The 17,127-nt window shown below is 40.2% G+C and overlaps 1 protein-coding gene across 2 annotated transcripts in view; it reads left to right on the top strand.

Moving 5' to 3' along the window:
• Positions 1-17,127, top strand: part of NCALD (neurocalcin delta) — a 278,789-nt gene that overhangs the window by 122,348 nt on the left and 139,314 nt on the right. The window lies entirely within an intron of this gene.

Raw genomic sequence — 17,127 nt, 5'->3', positions numbered from 1 at the left:
CATTTTCCACACAGTCATGTTCTTAATACCAAAACAGCTTAAAAATTTTTCAGTGAAAAAAATAAATAAACCAAGCTGCTTTTTTATTCGTGTGTAGAACAAAGAATAGAGAGCAGTTGATTTCTTAGCAATTTTGCAATACATTCCGTTAGTGTCATGTAGGCTGAGGAGCATGTAGTTCAATGATAGTAGATAAATGATGACTCCACTTAGCCAAAAAGTGTTGATTAAGTGCCTACTAACTTGAGCCCTAGTGGAGAATGATATACTGTAACCTGGACCCGTGAATTTGGTAACATTATGTCCCTAGAAACCTAATTGACTTATTTACCCAATACATATTTATTGAGCACTGGCTAGATGACAGGCACTGTATTAAATGATGGCAATATTAGTGGGGAACAAGAAAGGCATGGTTGCTGCCTACAGTTGAGGGGTGTGGATGGGAGACAAATGTTAATGAAATCATTGCACACATTTTACAAGTGTGACCATTACTATGATGGGGGGGGTGCAAATATGGGAAACTAAGACTAAAATACAGGCACTACATCTAGATATGTGGTGATCAGGGAAGACTTCCCTGAGAAAATCTGAAGAGGTTGGGGACATGGCAGAGAATGTTCTGGGCAGAGGCCCTAAGGTAGCAGGGAACATGGAGCTTACTGGGAACTGAAGCAAGGGCAGTGTAGCCAGAGAGCAAGAGGGCATGATTCGAAAGAAAGCTAGAAAGGTAGCAGGAGCAGATCATGAGAGACTAATAATGCATGAATGAATGAACATGCGTAGCTTATGATACAGAGTGAATCCTGTTGTCCTGTGTCACTAGTGTGAAAATAAAAGAAGCTTGCAATTTTATAATGGCTCTCCTCTTTGGGAGATGATTTTCATTGGTTCGTTCACTCATTCAGCCAACAAACATAAGACAAGATCCATATTCACACGGATCTTAAATTCTAGTGGAACAAGCAGATAACGTGCCAACAAGGAAATATATAGTTCTTACAGTGAGTTTTGGTTTGTGCATAAGTGGTGTGGGTAGGTTTTAGGTGGAATTTAAAAAATATTTCAAGTATTTATTGTATTGCATCTAAGTGTGGTTATTCCTTTGTTTAATTAAGTTATATGTTCTAGCAGCGCTAAGACCAGGCTAAGTACAGGTGGTCTTCATTGTACTCAATTCATAGTTAAGATTTTGGAGAAACTCCAAGAGAGGAGCATAAGACAGGGAGGCTCTGAGATTTGTATTCTTGTTTCTAAGGATCTAGAGATACCACAGCCCACCTGGCACCTTACCTCCTCTCCGTGGACTGGTGCGGGGAGCAGGAGGGGAGCAATACAAAGATTTAAATGAAAACAACGGAAGTTAACATTGATCAAGAAGGATGCAAGAAGGAGAGTATTTCAGAGTCGATTTCTTTTTACAAAAAGAGCTTAGTGTATCGTATTACACACGTAATATATTTTGTAAATTTTGCACAATTACCATCTCTAAAAAAGATTTCACATCCTACCATCAATAGGATTGATTACAATTTAAAAAAGGTATTTCTCTGCCACATTCCCCAAAGCTGTTATTTAATTGATGGTACATCTTCAAATCATCAGTGCCTTACAACTCAGAAAATAATACATATTTGGAACCTTGTTTGAGTTTTCAGGCATGCCTGTCTTTTCTGAAGGTCTGCTTGAAGATTCCCTGATGGCAGTGTTTGCCTATCTGCATATAAAGCATCACCAGTGATGGAATTAAAAGAGGCACCTCTAAGGTCCCCTTCGGGTCTTGCTTGCAAAAATCAGAGGAGAGATCACTATAGCAAAGGAAGGCATAATAATGATCTGTTTTAATCCTCAGGAACTTCCCTATTTCTGATATTCAGATTGCATGAATCAAAATTATTATTTCCATATAATAGAAATGCCAAAAATAACGGAAATGTTCGTGTGAACTTGAGTGCTGGATTTCTCAGCTGCAGTGCTGACGTTCGGACCCATCATTCTGTTGTGAGCGGCTGTCCTATGCGTGGGGAATGTTTGCTAGCACTCTGGTGCCAGCGCTCTCTCTTCCCGCCCCCCATCGTGACAGTCATGTCTGGTATCGCCAGATGTCTCGGAGGGGCAAGCCCACTTTCCGTTGAGAGCCACTACTTGGCGTATCTAAATCAGTGGTTCCCAACCCCGTGCTCTAGCTTGGGCTTGTAGTTGTGTTGCAAACATGTGCAGTCCTCAATGCATAGCTCTCAGTTTACGAGGATGGTATTTTAGCATTCTATAGTTCTTACGTCACAGTTAAAAATATGATGAAACCCGAGCTAGAAGGGTATCTCATTAGATTTTTACTCAGCCAAACATGTGAGATTCTAACATGGTTATACAGTTTTCTGTGGGGAGGGCGCCTACACTTTGAGAGGATTGTTTTTATTAAAACCATATAAAATTTCACCTTCAGAGTTTAAGACTTACGGAGTAGTTTTTTAAAAAGATACGCTTATGGGAATCTTAAAAAGACTCCAGCTCAGTCAGCTGCAAGAATTAAGAGCCTCTAGGTAACACATAGGACCTTAAATGAGGCATATTTAATGAGCTCAATTCTAGTTTGATGGGAAGCTGAGAACAACAGAGAGAAAAAAGTGCCACTCTTGTGTCCTTTGGTGATGGCACTTAACATTTTAGTGTAAGTTATTACAATAGCATATTGGCTTAATGTTCCCTTAATATCTGTGCTTTAATCAATGTTTCTGAACACGGGAGGAATGTGTGTTCTCTCTGTCACTGTAAAGCTAAGAAATGGCATTTGAAAATTACCGTAATCATGCATGATTAGATCTTCTACAGTGGTATTTTACTGTACTGTGGTGCCAAGGAAGACTTAATATTGTATAAATTTACTTAGACATGTGACTAATACATGGTATCATTATGGAAGTTATTTTTTAATTCCTTTTTACTGCTATTTTATTTAGTTTTTAAATATTATATGTTATTGAGAAATAGAGAGGAAGGAAAAGAGAGAGAGAGAGATCATGAGCATGAGAGGGGCAGAGAGAGAGGTAGACAGAGAATCCCAAGCCGGCTCCACACTGTCAGTGCAGATCCTGATGTAGGAGTGATGTGATCATGACATGGGACTCGAACTCAGGAACCCTGAGATCATGACCTGAGCTGAAATCAAGAGTTGGCTGTTTAACTGACTGAGCCATCCAGGGACCTCAGTTATTTATTTTACCTAAAGGCCTCCTGCCTCAAAATGTGGCATATATTTCTAATGAGACCAATATATTATTTTGTAAAATAGAGCTTTGTTTCATGTCACTATTGTGTTCAGGAATATTAAAAAAGTTTTTTTTTTATGTTTACTTATTTTTGAGAGAAAGAGTGAGAGAGACACAGAGTGCCAGCGGGGCAGGGGCAGAGTGAGAAGGAGACAGAATCTGAAGCAGGCTCTGGGCTCTGAGCTGTCAACACAGAGCCCTACGTAGGGCTTGAACCCCTCAGGAATATTTAAAAACTACCAATTGTCTCAAAAAAAAAAGTTCTTACTCTTTTTCATGGTGCTCAAAGCTTTCCATGAACTGGCTGCAGTCCAGCTCCTCAGATTCATCTTTATCTCCATTTGTTCCTGTCCCCATGTCACTCTCTGATGGCAATGAACTAAGTGGCCTGAGTAACAGGACGGACATCTTTTTCTGCCTCCATAGCGCTTCTTGTGCTGTGCTCTCTAACCCCTGAAATTTGAATTCATGCTTAAGAATCATTTCTTCCATGGAACGTTCCCAAATGTTCTCAGTTGGAATGAAACTCTCTCCCTTTCTCTCTCTCTCTCTCCCTGTCTCTCCCCTCCTCTCTTCCTCCCACCCTCCTTCCCTTCCATCCCTTATTCTCTCTTTCCTATAATGCTTAGAAAGCACTAGATTAGTGCTTTTCAAACTATCTATGGGGATGACTAGATTTTTGAAAAATTTCCTACTCATCACATGCCAACATGTATCCTCTTGTCCATGACTAGTACTTAGACCTCTCCATGTGAAACGTAACCTCCCAAATCCTGCATATACCCCATCTATACCACATTCAGTGAGATAGTCCCCTTGACCACACGTTATTTGGATGTTGCAGCAATGTCCAACTCCTGTAAAAATGTCTAAATAATTACTCGGAATGTCTGTACTTGTCCTGCTGCAGTCTGACAAGAATAGTTAATGGGGGTGGCTCTGGTCCACAGACCACACTATAAGCCCCAGCCTATGAGCTCCATGAGGACAGGGCCTGGGTCTGCTTTTTTTCATCATTATAATTCTAGCCCCGACGTTGCCTGTGACATAGCAAGCACATTTATCACATGGAGAAGTATCATGCTATAGATAATGACACCTGCCTCCGAAGTAACTTGGATCAGACCTCCATCAACTCTTAGCGTCTCTACAGAGTAGTCATGCCTTACTTGTATCAGAAAACAGGAATGAAGGGAGACTATCAGACTGATTTGTTTTAAAAATATTGCTCTTTAGTTTAAAAGCTACTGAAATAAGGGCGCCTGGGTGGCTCAGTTGGTTGAGTGTCCGACTTTGGGTCAGGTCATGGTCTCACGGTTTGCGGATTCGAGCCCCGTGTCAGGCTCTGTGCTGACAGCTCAGAGCCTGGAGTTGTTTCAGATTCTGCGTCTCCCTCTCTCTCTACATAACACAGCAACCCGGCTCACACTCTGTCTGTCTCTCTCAAAAATAAACATTAAAAAAAAATTAAACACATAAAAGCTACTGAAATAAAACATACCTCTCCCCCCATCTTCCTACTGCTACTATGGACTTTATAAATGAAGATTACTTGATTATTAATTTAATTTTCTTTCACTGGACAGTTGCAAAAACTCACTGTATTCAAATTCACTTACATAAAATAAAAAGAGTTTAAAAGAAATCTAAAACACTCATTAGCCTGTTAAATAGCAATATTACGAAATTGTCTGAGAGAGATGTATTTCTAGAAGGAAAAAACCTGCAAAAACAAAACTATATTTAAAGCCTTCCTTTTATGTAGCTCAAGGGGACACATTGAAAGTCTTCAGCAGTTTAAAATTGTATTTCTGAAAATGAGAATCACACAGAGTTAATTTAACATCTACCACTGTAATTTCTACTGGGAAAAACACCTAGGACTTGAGTAACTTTTTTTTCTTCAAAATTTAAAATGCAAGAGATTCAGAATAAACTACTTGACAAATGCTCTTTGAGCATAGATTTCTTTTTATTTCTTTCTTTCCATTTTTTCAAGCATAGAATTCTAACATTAAGCAGTTCAAGAGTATCTTTCTCAAGTGGCTGCATTTGGGTGTTCATCCTTTTTATTGACTATTTCATTATTTTAAAGTTAACAGCCAAGAAAAACAAGAACATTTACTATATGTTTTTCCCACCCTTATTAGCCACTTATTTTTCCATGGAATGTTTGTTATTTTTGGGAAACATATGGCATATGACCAGAACCATAATTAGTAACAGTTTGATGTTATAGGAATTCATATTTTGGCAATTTCTAGCTTCTTTAGATCAGTGACTTCCTCTGAAATAGGAAGCAAATAAAGGTCCTAAGGGTGCATTCTGGAGTCAGCTTTTTCCTCCTTTTACAAAGAGAGGTCTTTGCTAGTTTGGACTAGGGAGGTATTTGAAGAGTTTTGCAAATGCTTACATAGCTCTGCTCCAAAACCAAAGAATTCCAGAAGGAGGCACTGTTTTGCAAACAAAGGGGCAAAGACATTAATTTGGGGCAATAGGGGCAGGAAGACATTAATTGACCCAAAGTCACTCCAATGAGAAATTGTGTGGTCCAGATTTACCTGAGGAAGTCTGGCTCCAGACTCTGCTCTATCAGATAATAGTGTCTCTTGTGCAGCATGCTTGTGTAAGATGAAAAGTTCTAGAATTCCATAGGTAGAATCCTGTGGAAGACGTTATTTTCTTGCAGACTATTTCTGCCTAATAGTTACTAGCTGGGAAATGTTGAGTAACTAGGGAATATTAGGTAAGTGGGAATTCTGGGTAACCAGAGAATGCTGGGTAACTGGGGGAAAAGGGCAAGAAGCCATTTGTTGGCAGCTTATTCTGAGCAACTTCCTAGCATCTCTAAACGAAGGGGGTAGTTGTCATCTCTACAGGAACGGGACTGGTCTGTAGAGTTGGCAACCTTCACACCGAATTCCCCAAAGCAGTGTTATCTTTGAATCAGAAGGATGAATATTTGTAGAATTGTTGTACTACAGATCTTTAAGGGTATGGTATTTAAAATTCACACTTTTCAAGCGCTTGTTACATATACATATATAAAATAACCAAGAAGAGGCATCTTGGGGGGAAAGTGTGTACTTATTTAGCAACACACTTATTTTTTTTAAATTTAAGACTTAAAGACAATGGGAGAAATGGGGTTAGCAGAGAGCCCTTAGACTTCCCAATAAGACTTACATATACCACTGACTTCTAATATGCATCCCAGCCAGGGGACAAAGGGTAATCATTTTTGCTTTGTGTTGGAAGCCATGGTTGCTAAGGCTGATTATTCACAGAAGCAAGGTAAAGGATCTCATCAATCTCAAAGTGTAGTTTGCCATCCTTTGTTACTAATGGGGTTATTAAGGACTGAAAATGCAATATTGCTTAGCAACATGCATCATAGTTATCTATTCTTCTGAGCAGCAGCTGCAGCAGTAACTAGTCTGTCTTATAAATGTCTTAGTGGCTATTTTCATTTTCTTTTTCATTTAACATTGCTTGCATTCACTGCCATGGTATTAATCAAAGTGCTTGGACTGCGGCTTGTTGTTGGGGGGAGGGAGGGCGGGGAAAGGTAGGCTTAGGTATAGCCCTTACTGCTGAAATCAACCCTGAAAGCTGGTTATTAGTTCAATCTAGAACCAAAAGGAAATTAGGCTATAAGCAAGAAAAAGTAGTGAAATATTGCTACAAGTCTAATGTTCTTTCTAAGTCTTCTCATTTTCACTGCTGGCAAATATGTGATGGTGATGTCATCCTGTGAGATGTGGGAACTTGCTGTAATACTCTTCAGACTACTTGTTTTGTTGGCTCTGGCCTTTCGGGCAATAATGAGAGTCCATAGTAACCAAAAAGCATACAGAATAGTCCTTATTTCCCCTAAGAAAAAGGTAACCAAAAAAACCCCAAAGGAATATTCTTTATTTCCTCCTAATGAAAAGGTGATACCTTCACTATCAGCAGTGCTGGCACGCCTCTGTCATTTACACTTCACATGTGTGTTGGAGAATGAGTCAGTGTCTGGGGAAAATTTGATCTGGATAAACTTCTACCAAAGCCCTCCTTTCTTCTTCAAATTGGAATCCTGGCATTCTTCTTCTCTCTCCCCTTTCTTGGCCGCCACAGTCATCCAGGCTTGGTCTCTTAAATCCTGGTGTTCTAATGTGACTTCTGTTCTGATGACAAGCAAGAAATCCCAGGGGTTGGGGCCATCTTGCAGGGAAGACTCTCTCTGAAGAGGCTTGGACAATTGTGGGAGGAGAAAGGGGCCAACCTTCTGCATGAAAGCAACGGGAAAGAATCAGTTCTGGGCTAAAAAACAGAAGCAGCCATTCATCCTGGCGGGGGGATGTTCCACTTGGGATTGTCACCCAGTGATTGATGTTGTTCAGTCCCCAAATGTGTGGAGGGGCTTTTGGGATTTGAATTAGTGGGCACATTGTTTGATTCTTTGCCCTTTGTGGGGAAGGGTCCTGGAAGTGTGTATCTTTTTCCTGCAGCTTCTTCAGGGCTTTCAACATCCTTGGCTTTGCTTTTTGCTTTGTTGTGTCCTAGAATCACTAATTAATTATGGATCCAGTTCCTTCTGTGCACTTGCTAATTGGATGTTTTGGAAAATTGCTCTATGCTGGCTTAAATAATAAGGAGACAATTAAATGGCTCAGAGGTACTGTGAGAGATAAAGAGGCCATGGCCATAGGAAACCCAGCAAATATCACCCAAGATATCTGTAACCCCAGTAACTAGGGGAGGTAGAACTCTGGGACAGAGGAGTTGGAGAAAAACATCCTTACAATGAAGTGGTGAAAGGGACAGGGTCAGCAACGGGGGCCATTGCTGAAAAGAGCATTTTCATGGAAGGAATTCCATCTAAAGGCTGTGTTGGGTGCCAGCTGACCAGCTGGTGCTGCCTATTGGGGAGGGAGGGTTCCCTGAAAACAGGAGGTAGAGTCAGGACTTTGAAGCCTGACATACTGACATCTGTGTCTACACTCATTAGTGTAGTTTACTAACTGTGGGGTTTGGAGCAAGTGAATTTACCTCTCTGAGCACCCCGCTCTTCATCTGTGAAATGATAAATTATAGTACTTATCTCATAAAATTGTGGTGAGGACTAAGTGGGATCAAGTTGATGAGTGTCTAGACCACTTCCTGGCACATAGCAGACTCTCAGTACTGGCTAGCCATTATGATCATGCAGTTGTGTTTTCAATTAATGATGTAATAACAACAACAACAACAACGAGTAACATAGGTAAGGAACTCAGTCTGACACAGCTCAGGAAGAGTTGGCGTTAAAATACATCATAGGAGAATCAATATTCTCACTCCTTTCTACTTTTTTCTAGCCAGTTTGTTTCTGCCCTCCCTATCCTTCATACTCTGCCCCCCTTTGGGAAAGAAGAATAATTTAAAAATTGAGTAAGAAAAGTACAGCTGTTCAGCTGGGGACTTTGGGTTTGGGAAGGAGGCTGCTAGACCACAACTGGCCAAATAACCCATGGAAATCAGTCCCCAAAATACATTCTGTCATTCTGTGCCACTACTTGTTTGCCATTTAGACATAGGTAATTTGGAGTTCAAATTCTAGAGTTTTCTCCCCCCTTAGAATGTATGTTTCCAAAATGGCAAGGATTTCATCTCTTTTGCTCACTGTTAATTCTCTAGTGTCTAAAATAAATCTATGCACATGGTATGTGTTCAGTGAATTTTAGTTGGAAGGATGGAGGAAAGGGAAGGGAAGAAATGAAGAAAGAAGGGAAGAAGGAAGGGAGGGAGGAAGGAAAGACAGGTACATGAACTTTACCTAGCAGATTTTGAGGCCAAAAAGAAAAAAAAGGTATTAGAAAGAAGAGTCTCCTGGCTGGTCTAACAGGTTGACAAAGGAGGCCTATAGATATTCAAGTCAGCAAACATTTAGTGAGCTCTTGTGCCGGCAGATGATAGAAATGTAACAAAAAATAAGATACTATCTTTGCTACCAAGGACAGTGGTCCAGGAAGGATCCACATGGGCTTAAATGTGATCTGAGATAGCCTTTGGGGTAAAATGGATAATTTGTGTGTCATCAGATTATAAAGGGTAGAAAATGGTATGAAATATATAGATGCTATCTTAATTTCCTAGGGCTGCCATAAGAAAGTATCACAAACTGGTGGCTTAAAACAATAGAAAGTTATTCTCCCACAATTCTGGAGGCCAGAAGTCTGCAAAGTGTTGGTAGGACCATGCTCCCTCCAGAGGCTTTAGGGAAGAATACTTGTCTCTTCCCTCTCTGGTAGCCTCCAGCCTTCCTTGGTTTATGGCAGTTTAAGTCTAATCCCTACTTCTGTCTACATGACTGTCTTTCTTTCATGTCTCTGTCTTCTTTTCTTCTCAGGATTCTAGTCATATAATTACATCTGCAATAACCCTATTTTCAAATCAGGTCATTTTGAGGTACTGTGGGTTAAGACTTCAACATATCTTTTCCAGGCACACAGTTCAACAGATAACAGTTGCTAATCTAGGATTTGAGAGACAGGGTAATGACACTGAGTGCCAATATTAGGCTAGTTGATTCAGAGTAGCTCTGGGGATATCAGTGTAATCTTATATTTATACTGATATAAACTGATCTATCTATATATATATCAGTATGGCTGATTATAGAGCTAAGGCAGGAAAAATGCAAGATAAATTTGGAGCATCTTATCATGCTAGAAAGTTGGAAAGTGCTAAAAAAAAAAAACCATGTTTTGTTTTTTTTTTTAAGGTTAGAGCATGTCGAAAGGATATAGAAGTCAACCTGAAAGTCTATGTAGACAAAACTGGAAATTTTTGAGCAAAAAATAAATAATGATAGTATTAGATTATAACTCAAAGAATAAAGTGAATATTTATGGGTCCATACAGATAAAAAAAAAACGCAAATGATTAAATAAATAAACAGAAGGAACTTTTTTTATAGGTGAATTGTAAACTGTAAATGTAGAAGAAATGTAGGCAATAGAAAATCATCATTAGGACATCACAGCAATAATGCTGCAGGCAAGACGCACTGGTGAATCCTAAGATCAGTGGGCAGACTTTTAAGGAGAAAGAGAATATTTGCATAGACTCAACATATCTCTCTCAAAATATTTACTAAGTACTGTGGTAGTTTTGATGTGTGCCACAGATTCTTTGATAGTTCTTCATCGAGGAGGTGTAGCTTAATTTTCTTTGGGTGTAGGCTGGATTTAATGACATGTTTCTAAAAAACAGCACAGAAAGGAAGAAAGAAACTTTTCAGTGGGTAAGCCTCACACATACCACCCTAAGCAAGCGATCAAGGTGAATGTCACTGTTGATCAGTCATACTGATAGCATTTATCCGCTAATATGATGCAGTGAGCACACTTCACCTTGGTGGTGGTCTTTCCCCAAATCCCAGGCTAATCATGAGACAAACTCAAATTGAAGGAAGGTTTGCACAATCCTCGACCTCTTCTAAAGTGTCGAAGTCATGAAAACCAAGGAAAGACAAGAAGCTGTCACAACTTGGAAGAGGCTCAGAAAACCTCGTGACAAATGCAGTGTGGTATAGGCTAGGCTGTATCTGAGAACAACAATGAAATAATGAGGAAAAAAACCTGAGGAAATCCAAATAAAGCCTGTAGTTTACTTAATGGTACTGTACCAGTATTAATTTCTTAATTTTGATAACCACACCATGGCTGTGTAAAATGTTAGCAGCGGCTGGGTAAGGGGCATATGGGAAATGTCCGTACATACTACTTTTGCAACTTTACTGTGAACTAAAATTTTTCCAACATAAAACTTTTTTTTCCAACAAAACATTTGAAAAGAGGGCTCTGAGAAAAGGACTCTGTCTGTAGCAATATTATCAGATTGCCCTAGGGACAATTCTCCACTTATGTCACTTCCTCTGGCTCTTTTGCCTCGCGGGGACACAACTATTAGCTCTTCCTTTTGACTAAATCCCCCCAAAATCCTCACCGCAGACCTCACAGGTCTCCACGTCCTGATAAAATCTCCCCGCCACCTTATAGTTCCTCTCTGATTTTACCTCCTGCTACTCTCTTAAATCTAGCTAGATATAATCAGGAATAGGTAAGACTTGGGTGTCGGAAAGACTCATCTGGCAACAATAATGTGGTAGAAAGATTTAGAATGAGAAAACTTTGGGCTTCGAGTTCTAGTTCTGCTACTATCCACTGGGGTGATAACCAAAGCATGTGACCTCCCTAGGCATTTTAGCTTCTAAACTGAAAGATTGTATCAGAGCGCCTTTAATTGTAGGTCAGCGGTACTGTTATCCTTGGTTACAGCAGGATACGAATTTGATGTATCCATTCAGAAATATTTCTACATATTTTCATCCCTGGTGTGAAATTGTGAATCCCAGTCTGGGCAACAGCTGCATTCCCACCCTCTGCCCTAAGCCCAGGGCTTTGCAAGGAAGGACCAAGTATGGCCAGAAGCTGACATCACGCCTTGTTTTTCTTAGTTTCAAATCATTTCCATCAAACAGCGTTTCCCAAGCTTCCGTCATCCGTGTCCCATCTTTCTGATTTTCACTGTATGCACATTCCATCTATACTATTTTTCACTTAACATCTTTCTTTAAAACACTCTCTCTTTATATTTGAACTTATATTTGCCCTTAGCAGTAATAGCAGTGAACTTGCAGGTTTGATATGCCAACTCATTTTTTATAATGCACATTACAACAAACAACCGAAATTTACCACAATGATGCACCACCTATAATGGTCTCAAATAACACTATCGATATACATTCCACACTTTGGGAAACACCTCCATGAAGGTGAGGGGTGAGCCCTGGAGATTTCACTCCTCCAGGGATCTCAGAGCTTGGGAAGATATAAAAAGCCATTCCTCTTAATTAAACTATTGGGGATCCCATTCTAAGATATTGGGGGTGGTTCATTTTATTTTCATTTGGAATGAAGGACAGAAGTGACTAACCCTTCCCTCTAAGGAAGAGGCCCAAAGAAGCAGGAAGGAGGAAACAAAGGTATTTTGCTGACTTAAAAGGTGGGAATGAATGGCATAGGAAGGGGATGGAGAGAAAGTAACTGGAATACGATAACGTAGCAGGAAAACAAAGGGGTGGTGGGAGAAAATACTGGAGGGAAATGTTTGCTCACAGAAGCAGAGTATGAAAGGTGAGAAACTATAGAGATCCTCTTTTTTTCTCTCAGACTGTCTTTCATGGTGTGAGAACTGATTAGATACACTTGAGAGTCCACTTGAAGGGCCAAAGAAATAGGATTCCTCCGTAAACTCGCTGCAAATGGGATCATGCTCTGAACATGTGAGCTCCTCCTTGACACATGGCTTTGGCATGAAAGATGGATTTCATACTACCACACAGAAGGAGTTAGAAAGTCTAGATTTTCTCTAGCATCCATTCACATTTAATTAAGAGAGGGAAGGACATTTGTTGGCCTTTATAATACAGACCTGTTGGATTCAAACACACATGTGCAAGGGACAGTTATATTTAAAGAGTAAATATGGTTTAAAAAAAATCTGAATTCCAGAGGATTAAAATATCTCTGTTTGGGAACATCTCCCCTGGCACACAGCTGAAGTAAGTGCCTGCAGATGGTCACAGCCCCTGTTGTGTGTGCGTGTGTGTGTGGGTGCATGGTGTTGGGGTCCAGGCCGAGCCCTAATACCATAGAATTGTTGTTTGTGGGGTTCGAGGGGTATGCTAAGAGCCAGGTCAGCTGCGCAAAAGGCCAATCAGGGGAAATTTCTGTGTTGCTTTGTATTTTTCCAGTTTCTTCTATTTAAAAATAGTGCTTTCTCAGAGGGAGTGCTGATATGGTTTCGATCCTTTCTAAAACAGGACAGGAACTGGGAGGCTCTGAGGATACTGGGTATGGTCCATACATTCATGAGAACAGAGTCAGCCACAAGACAAGAAGCTCTTTGTCAAGCCCAGCCAAGAATGCTATTGATCACTCTTTCCTGAGATGAAATTAGGAAAAACCCAAGAATTAAACTGCTCTCAAAGTACATGAAATGCAGCCTCATATACTGTTCTTCCAAAACCTCAACTAGGATATTTATAATAAGGTTTTGGTTTCCTTCCAGACTTGAGAGAACACTCATTTGAAATTACATTTGCTGGTCAATTTCTGCCAGATGTTCTTTAGATAATTCATGAAAACTTTTTTCTTTCTTCTTTTTTCTCTTTTGGTCAGAGCACTGTACCTTGAAGCTCCCTTTTCTCTTTCCCTATTTATTATTTATTGTTTATTTTCTCTTTCACATTTATACTTGGCCCTTTTTAGAGGCAGACCCAGGGACAAAGTCTTATTTCTCCAGGCCATTCCCCTCCAAAAGGATAGAGAGTGAGAGCGAGTGAGCAAGAGAGAGAGCACATGCCCAAAAACAATTTTGTACATGCTTTGAGTTTCCAGAATTTTCAAGACTATGTCAAGGCTTTACCAAGTCAGACCTTTGTACAGAGCCCGTGAATCTCAGCAACACCATGGTGAGTCAGCCTCTCCCCGAAAACCATTCATCACATGGAATGGGCCACTGAGTTAATGTGCTTCTGACAGCTTAGCTCACGGACCTTGGCTAGATCCTGGAATGATTCAAAGTAACAAGTTAGATCATCAGACCAGGGGGGAAAAATAAATTCTTTCTTGCGATTTTGATTCTTATTTATTTCTCATGAACTTTATGGAGGCAAAGTGATTTGTAGAGAGTACATATACAACCAACATCGAAGAGAATCTCCAGGGATAAAGCAGAAACTGTGGAGAAAATGTTTTCTTATTGGGTATTTGTTCTGCCTGCCCTCCAAAATCCTCATTTCCAGCCCTCATTTCTAGTAGGGAAAAGAGTCATTGTTCTGACCACCTAAATCCTAGAAGCAATCACATTTCTGATAGAGAAGTTTTTCTTAGGTATATGAATTTAGGAGAGTTTGGGGAGTCAGAGTTGAAAAGATCCAAAATATCCAATTCAGCTTTCCTTTCTCCTGGTGAATTAACATTGTGCCCATGCTAATGACCTGGTGTATTTTCTGGTTTTAATTTCCTCAATTTTTGAACTGTAAAATAACATGATGTCTGTTTCCTAGGAACAGAAACACAAGTAAATATTTGAGAAATTTGATACAGGGAAATTTGGTTTGACACTTGTCAAACAGATGCATGAAAGCCCCAATAAAGTGCTGTTCTTTGTGTCCTGGCTTATAATTATTTGATGAAATTATCCTTTGTAGTCCAGTCTCAAATAATTTTATAACTAATATATAAGTGGGTGGATTACTCGAATACTGTTGTGCTGACAATACCTGGCATTTTGGCCATTGCACAGCCATGCCATGTCAAACTTAAAATATATGTGGAGACTGTGGCTTAAGTCTTCGATGGAAACAGTATCTTTTGAGCCTGTATTACTACAAATTAGTATATGATGCTGCCTGAGGCAAGAGTACAGATGGAAGCCTGAGCCGGCAACATCTCACCTTCTCCTCCTTCCCATCTCCAGCCCCTCCTGACCGATCTTCCACGTAAGCATGTTGTATCAGGTTCCTGCAGCTGCTGTAACAAATCACCACACACTTAGTGGCTTAAAATAACACCAGTTTATTATCTTGTCATGTTCCGAAGGTCAGAAGTCTACACTCAAGTTCTTAGCAGGGTTTCTTCCTTCTGGAGGCCTTGAGGGGAGAATCTATTCCCTTGGCTTCTTTAGCTTCTAGAGGCTGCCTTCACTCCTTGGCTCATGACCCCCTTGGTCTCATCATTCCAACCGCTTGTCCTCATCACCTTTTCTTCTATTGACTTTGATCCTCCTGCCTCCCTCTTATAAGGACTCTTGTGATTACATTGGGCCCATTCAGATAATCCAGGGTAGTCTTTTCATCCTAACCTCCTTAACTTCTTCATATATGTGCCACATAAGGTAACATATTCACAGTTTCTAGGAACTAAAATGTGGATTTCTTTGGGGGATTTCACAGGTTCTTTGTGAAATTTCTAGCCCTGCGTTTTCAAGCACCATCTTCAAATCCCAACACACACACACACACACACACACACACACACACACAGCTGCCCTGCCTGCCCTTAAGAACCACAGCAGCACTGCTAGTCTGCCCTTGGGAGAGCCAACCCAGGCAGGGGCTCGCACAGGTCCTAGAAGTAGCTCAGACCAGTTGAACAGGAAATTCTGGGATCCTTGGCTGGAATGTAGTCTCAACTTAGGAGAAGGTCAGTGCAAAGTCGATGTGGACACATGCCCTTGACTTGTGGATTCCTTGACCCATGGGAAGAGTGCAGCCAAAAGAAGAGCTCTGAAGTTTGAGGCTCAGAGCAGGGGCCAGTCTTGCCTCCAGCAGTCAGATGGGTGACATAACTGAATGTGTGGAGGTGGACGCTGGTAACATGGACCATCTGCCCCTTCTAAAGGAAGCAGCACAAAGGGGCCTGGTGTAGTTGCATCTTTTAATTTTTTTGAACAAAAGATAGAAATCTGCTTTTCTTTTCTCTTAAACACTGTGCAAGAAAAAAAGAGTGCACAGGGTCCCTCAGCTCTCCAATCTGCAGCTGCCCTCTAGTTAAGAGAGTAAGCACAGCCTGCAGAGGAATAGACAACACTGTACTGGAGGAGTGAACAATGAATGTCGATGCTAAGTTCAGAGACGATGCATTGAGTAAACTACTCAAAGCTGGAAAATCTGTCCTTAATTATGCCACATTGTCCAATAGTCATACCAGAAATTTAGCTGGAAGATTAAATGACAGCATTAAGATAAATATTAATAAGATGCAAACAAGCTGGTGATGTCTCCAATTTGGCATAAACTTTTTCCCATTATGAATTTAAGAGAGAAAGAGTCTATAAATTAAAACTCCAGTGTTAAAGTCCAACAGAATTAAGGTCCAAAATAAAAAACTCTTGCCCTTGAGAGCTAAAAGTCCAAAGAAATCAACATTCTAATCATTAAGGTTTAAAATTACTTCAGTTCAAAATTAATAAAGAAATTTCTGAGAAATTACTTCACAGTCATTTATTCATTCAACAAATAATTATTGAGGTTTTGCAATGTGCCAGGCACTGTTAGTTACTCAGGATAGAGCAATGAGCAAAACACACACACACAAATCATTCTCTTGTGGAGTTTATATCTAAGGTAGTGAAACATGCAAAAGTGCATGGGCAGGCATTTGAACATATGGATCTGGAGTATAGGGGAGAGGGGCCAAGCTGGAGATATAAATTTGGTGATTATCAGTATATAGATTTTATTTAAAGCTATGAGACTGGATGAGAAAAATCTTAATTTTCCTTTCCCCAGAATCCAGTTAGTCTGTCTTCTACCATACTGGAGATCATAACATGTGAATTCAAACTTATTGTGAGAAATACACACCCACTATCACCATCAGAAAGAGGAGGGGTTGGGTCGGGGGAGAGAGAGAGTGAGAGAGATCCCATAGGGGTAAACCCTGCATCCCTAAGCATATGCTGAGAGCATACAAGAGTGCATGGTTCCTGTAGGCAGTTGGCACCCCAAAGAGGAAAAAAAGGAATAAATTAGGGCTAAGGCTACACATGCCTATTTCCTATCTTCAAAGCTCAGATTCTAGAAAACCTGGCTTCTCCCCAAGACATTGAGGCAGGGAGGAGAGAGGTCCTTCCATAAATGTCAAGTCAGAAGAAGAGGGATTTGACCTCCATACTCCAAGCCCCCAGCAAACACCACTGGAAAGGAAATTCAAACCATTATATTTGGTTGATTCTTTGATGTAAGTCTCTCTGGCAACAATGATTAAAAAAAATGTCATTGGTTAAGATGAAATTAGGAACGAGTGAGCTTTCA

This window comes from Suricata suricatta, chromosome 15 (assembly GCF_006229205.1).
Source record: "Suricata suricatta isolate VVHF042 chromosome 15, meerkat_22Aug2017_6uvM2_HiC, whole genome shotgun sequence".
NCBI lineage: Eukaryota > Metazoa > Chordata > Mammalia > Carnivora > Herpestidae > Suricata > Suricata suricatta.
This window is presented reverse-complemented; position numbering and strand designations above follow the sequence as displayed.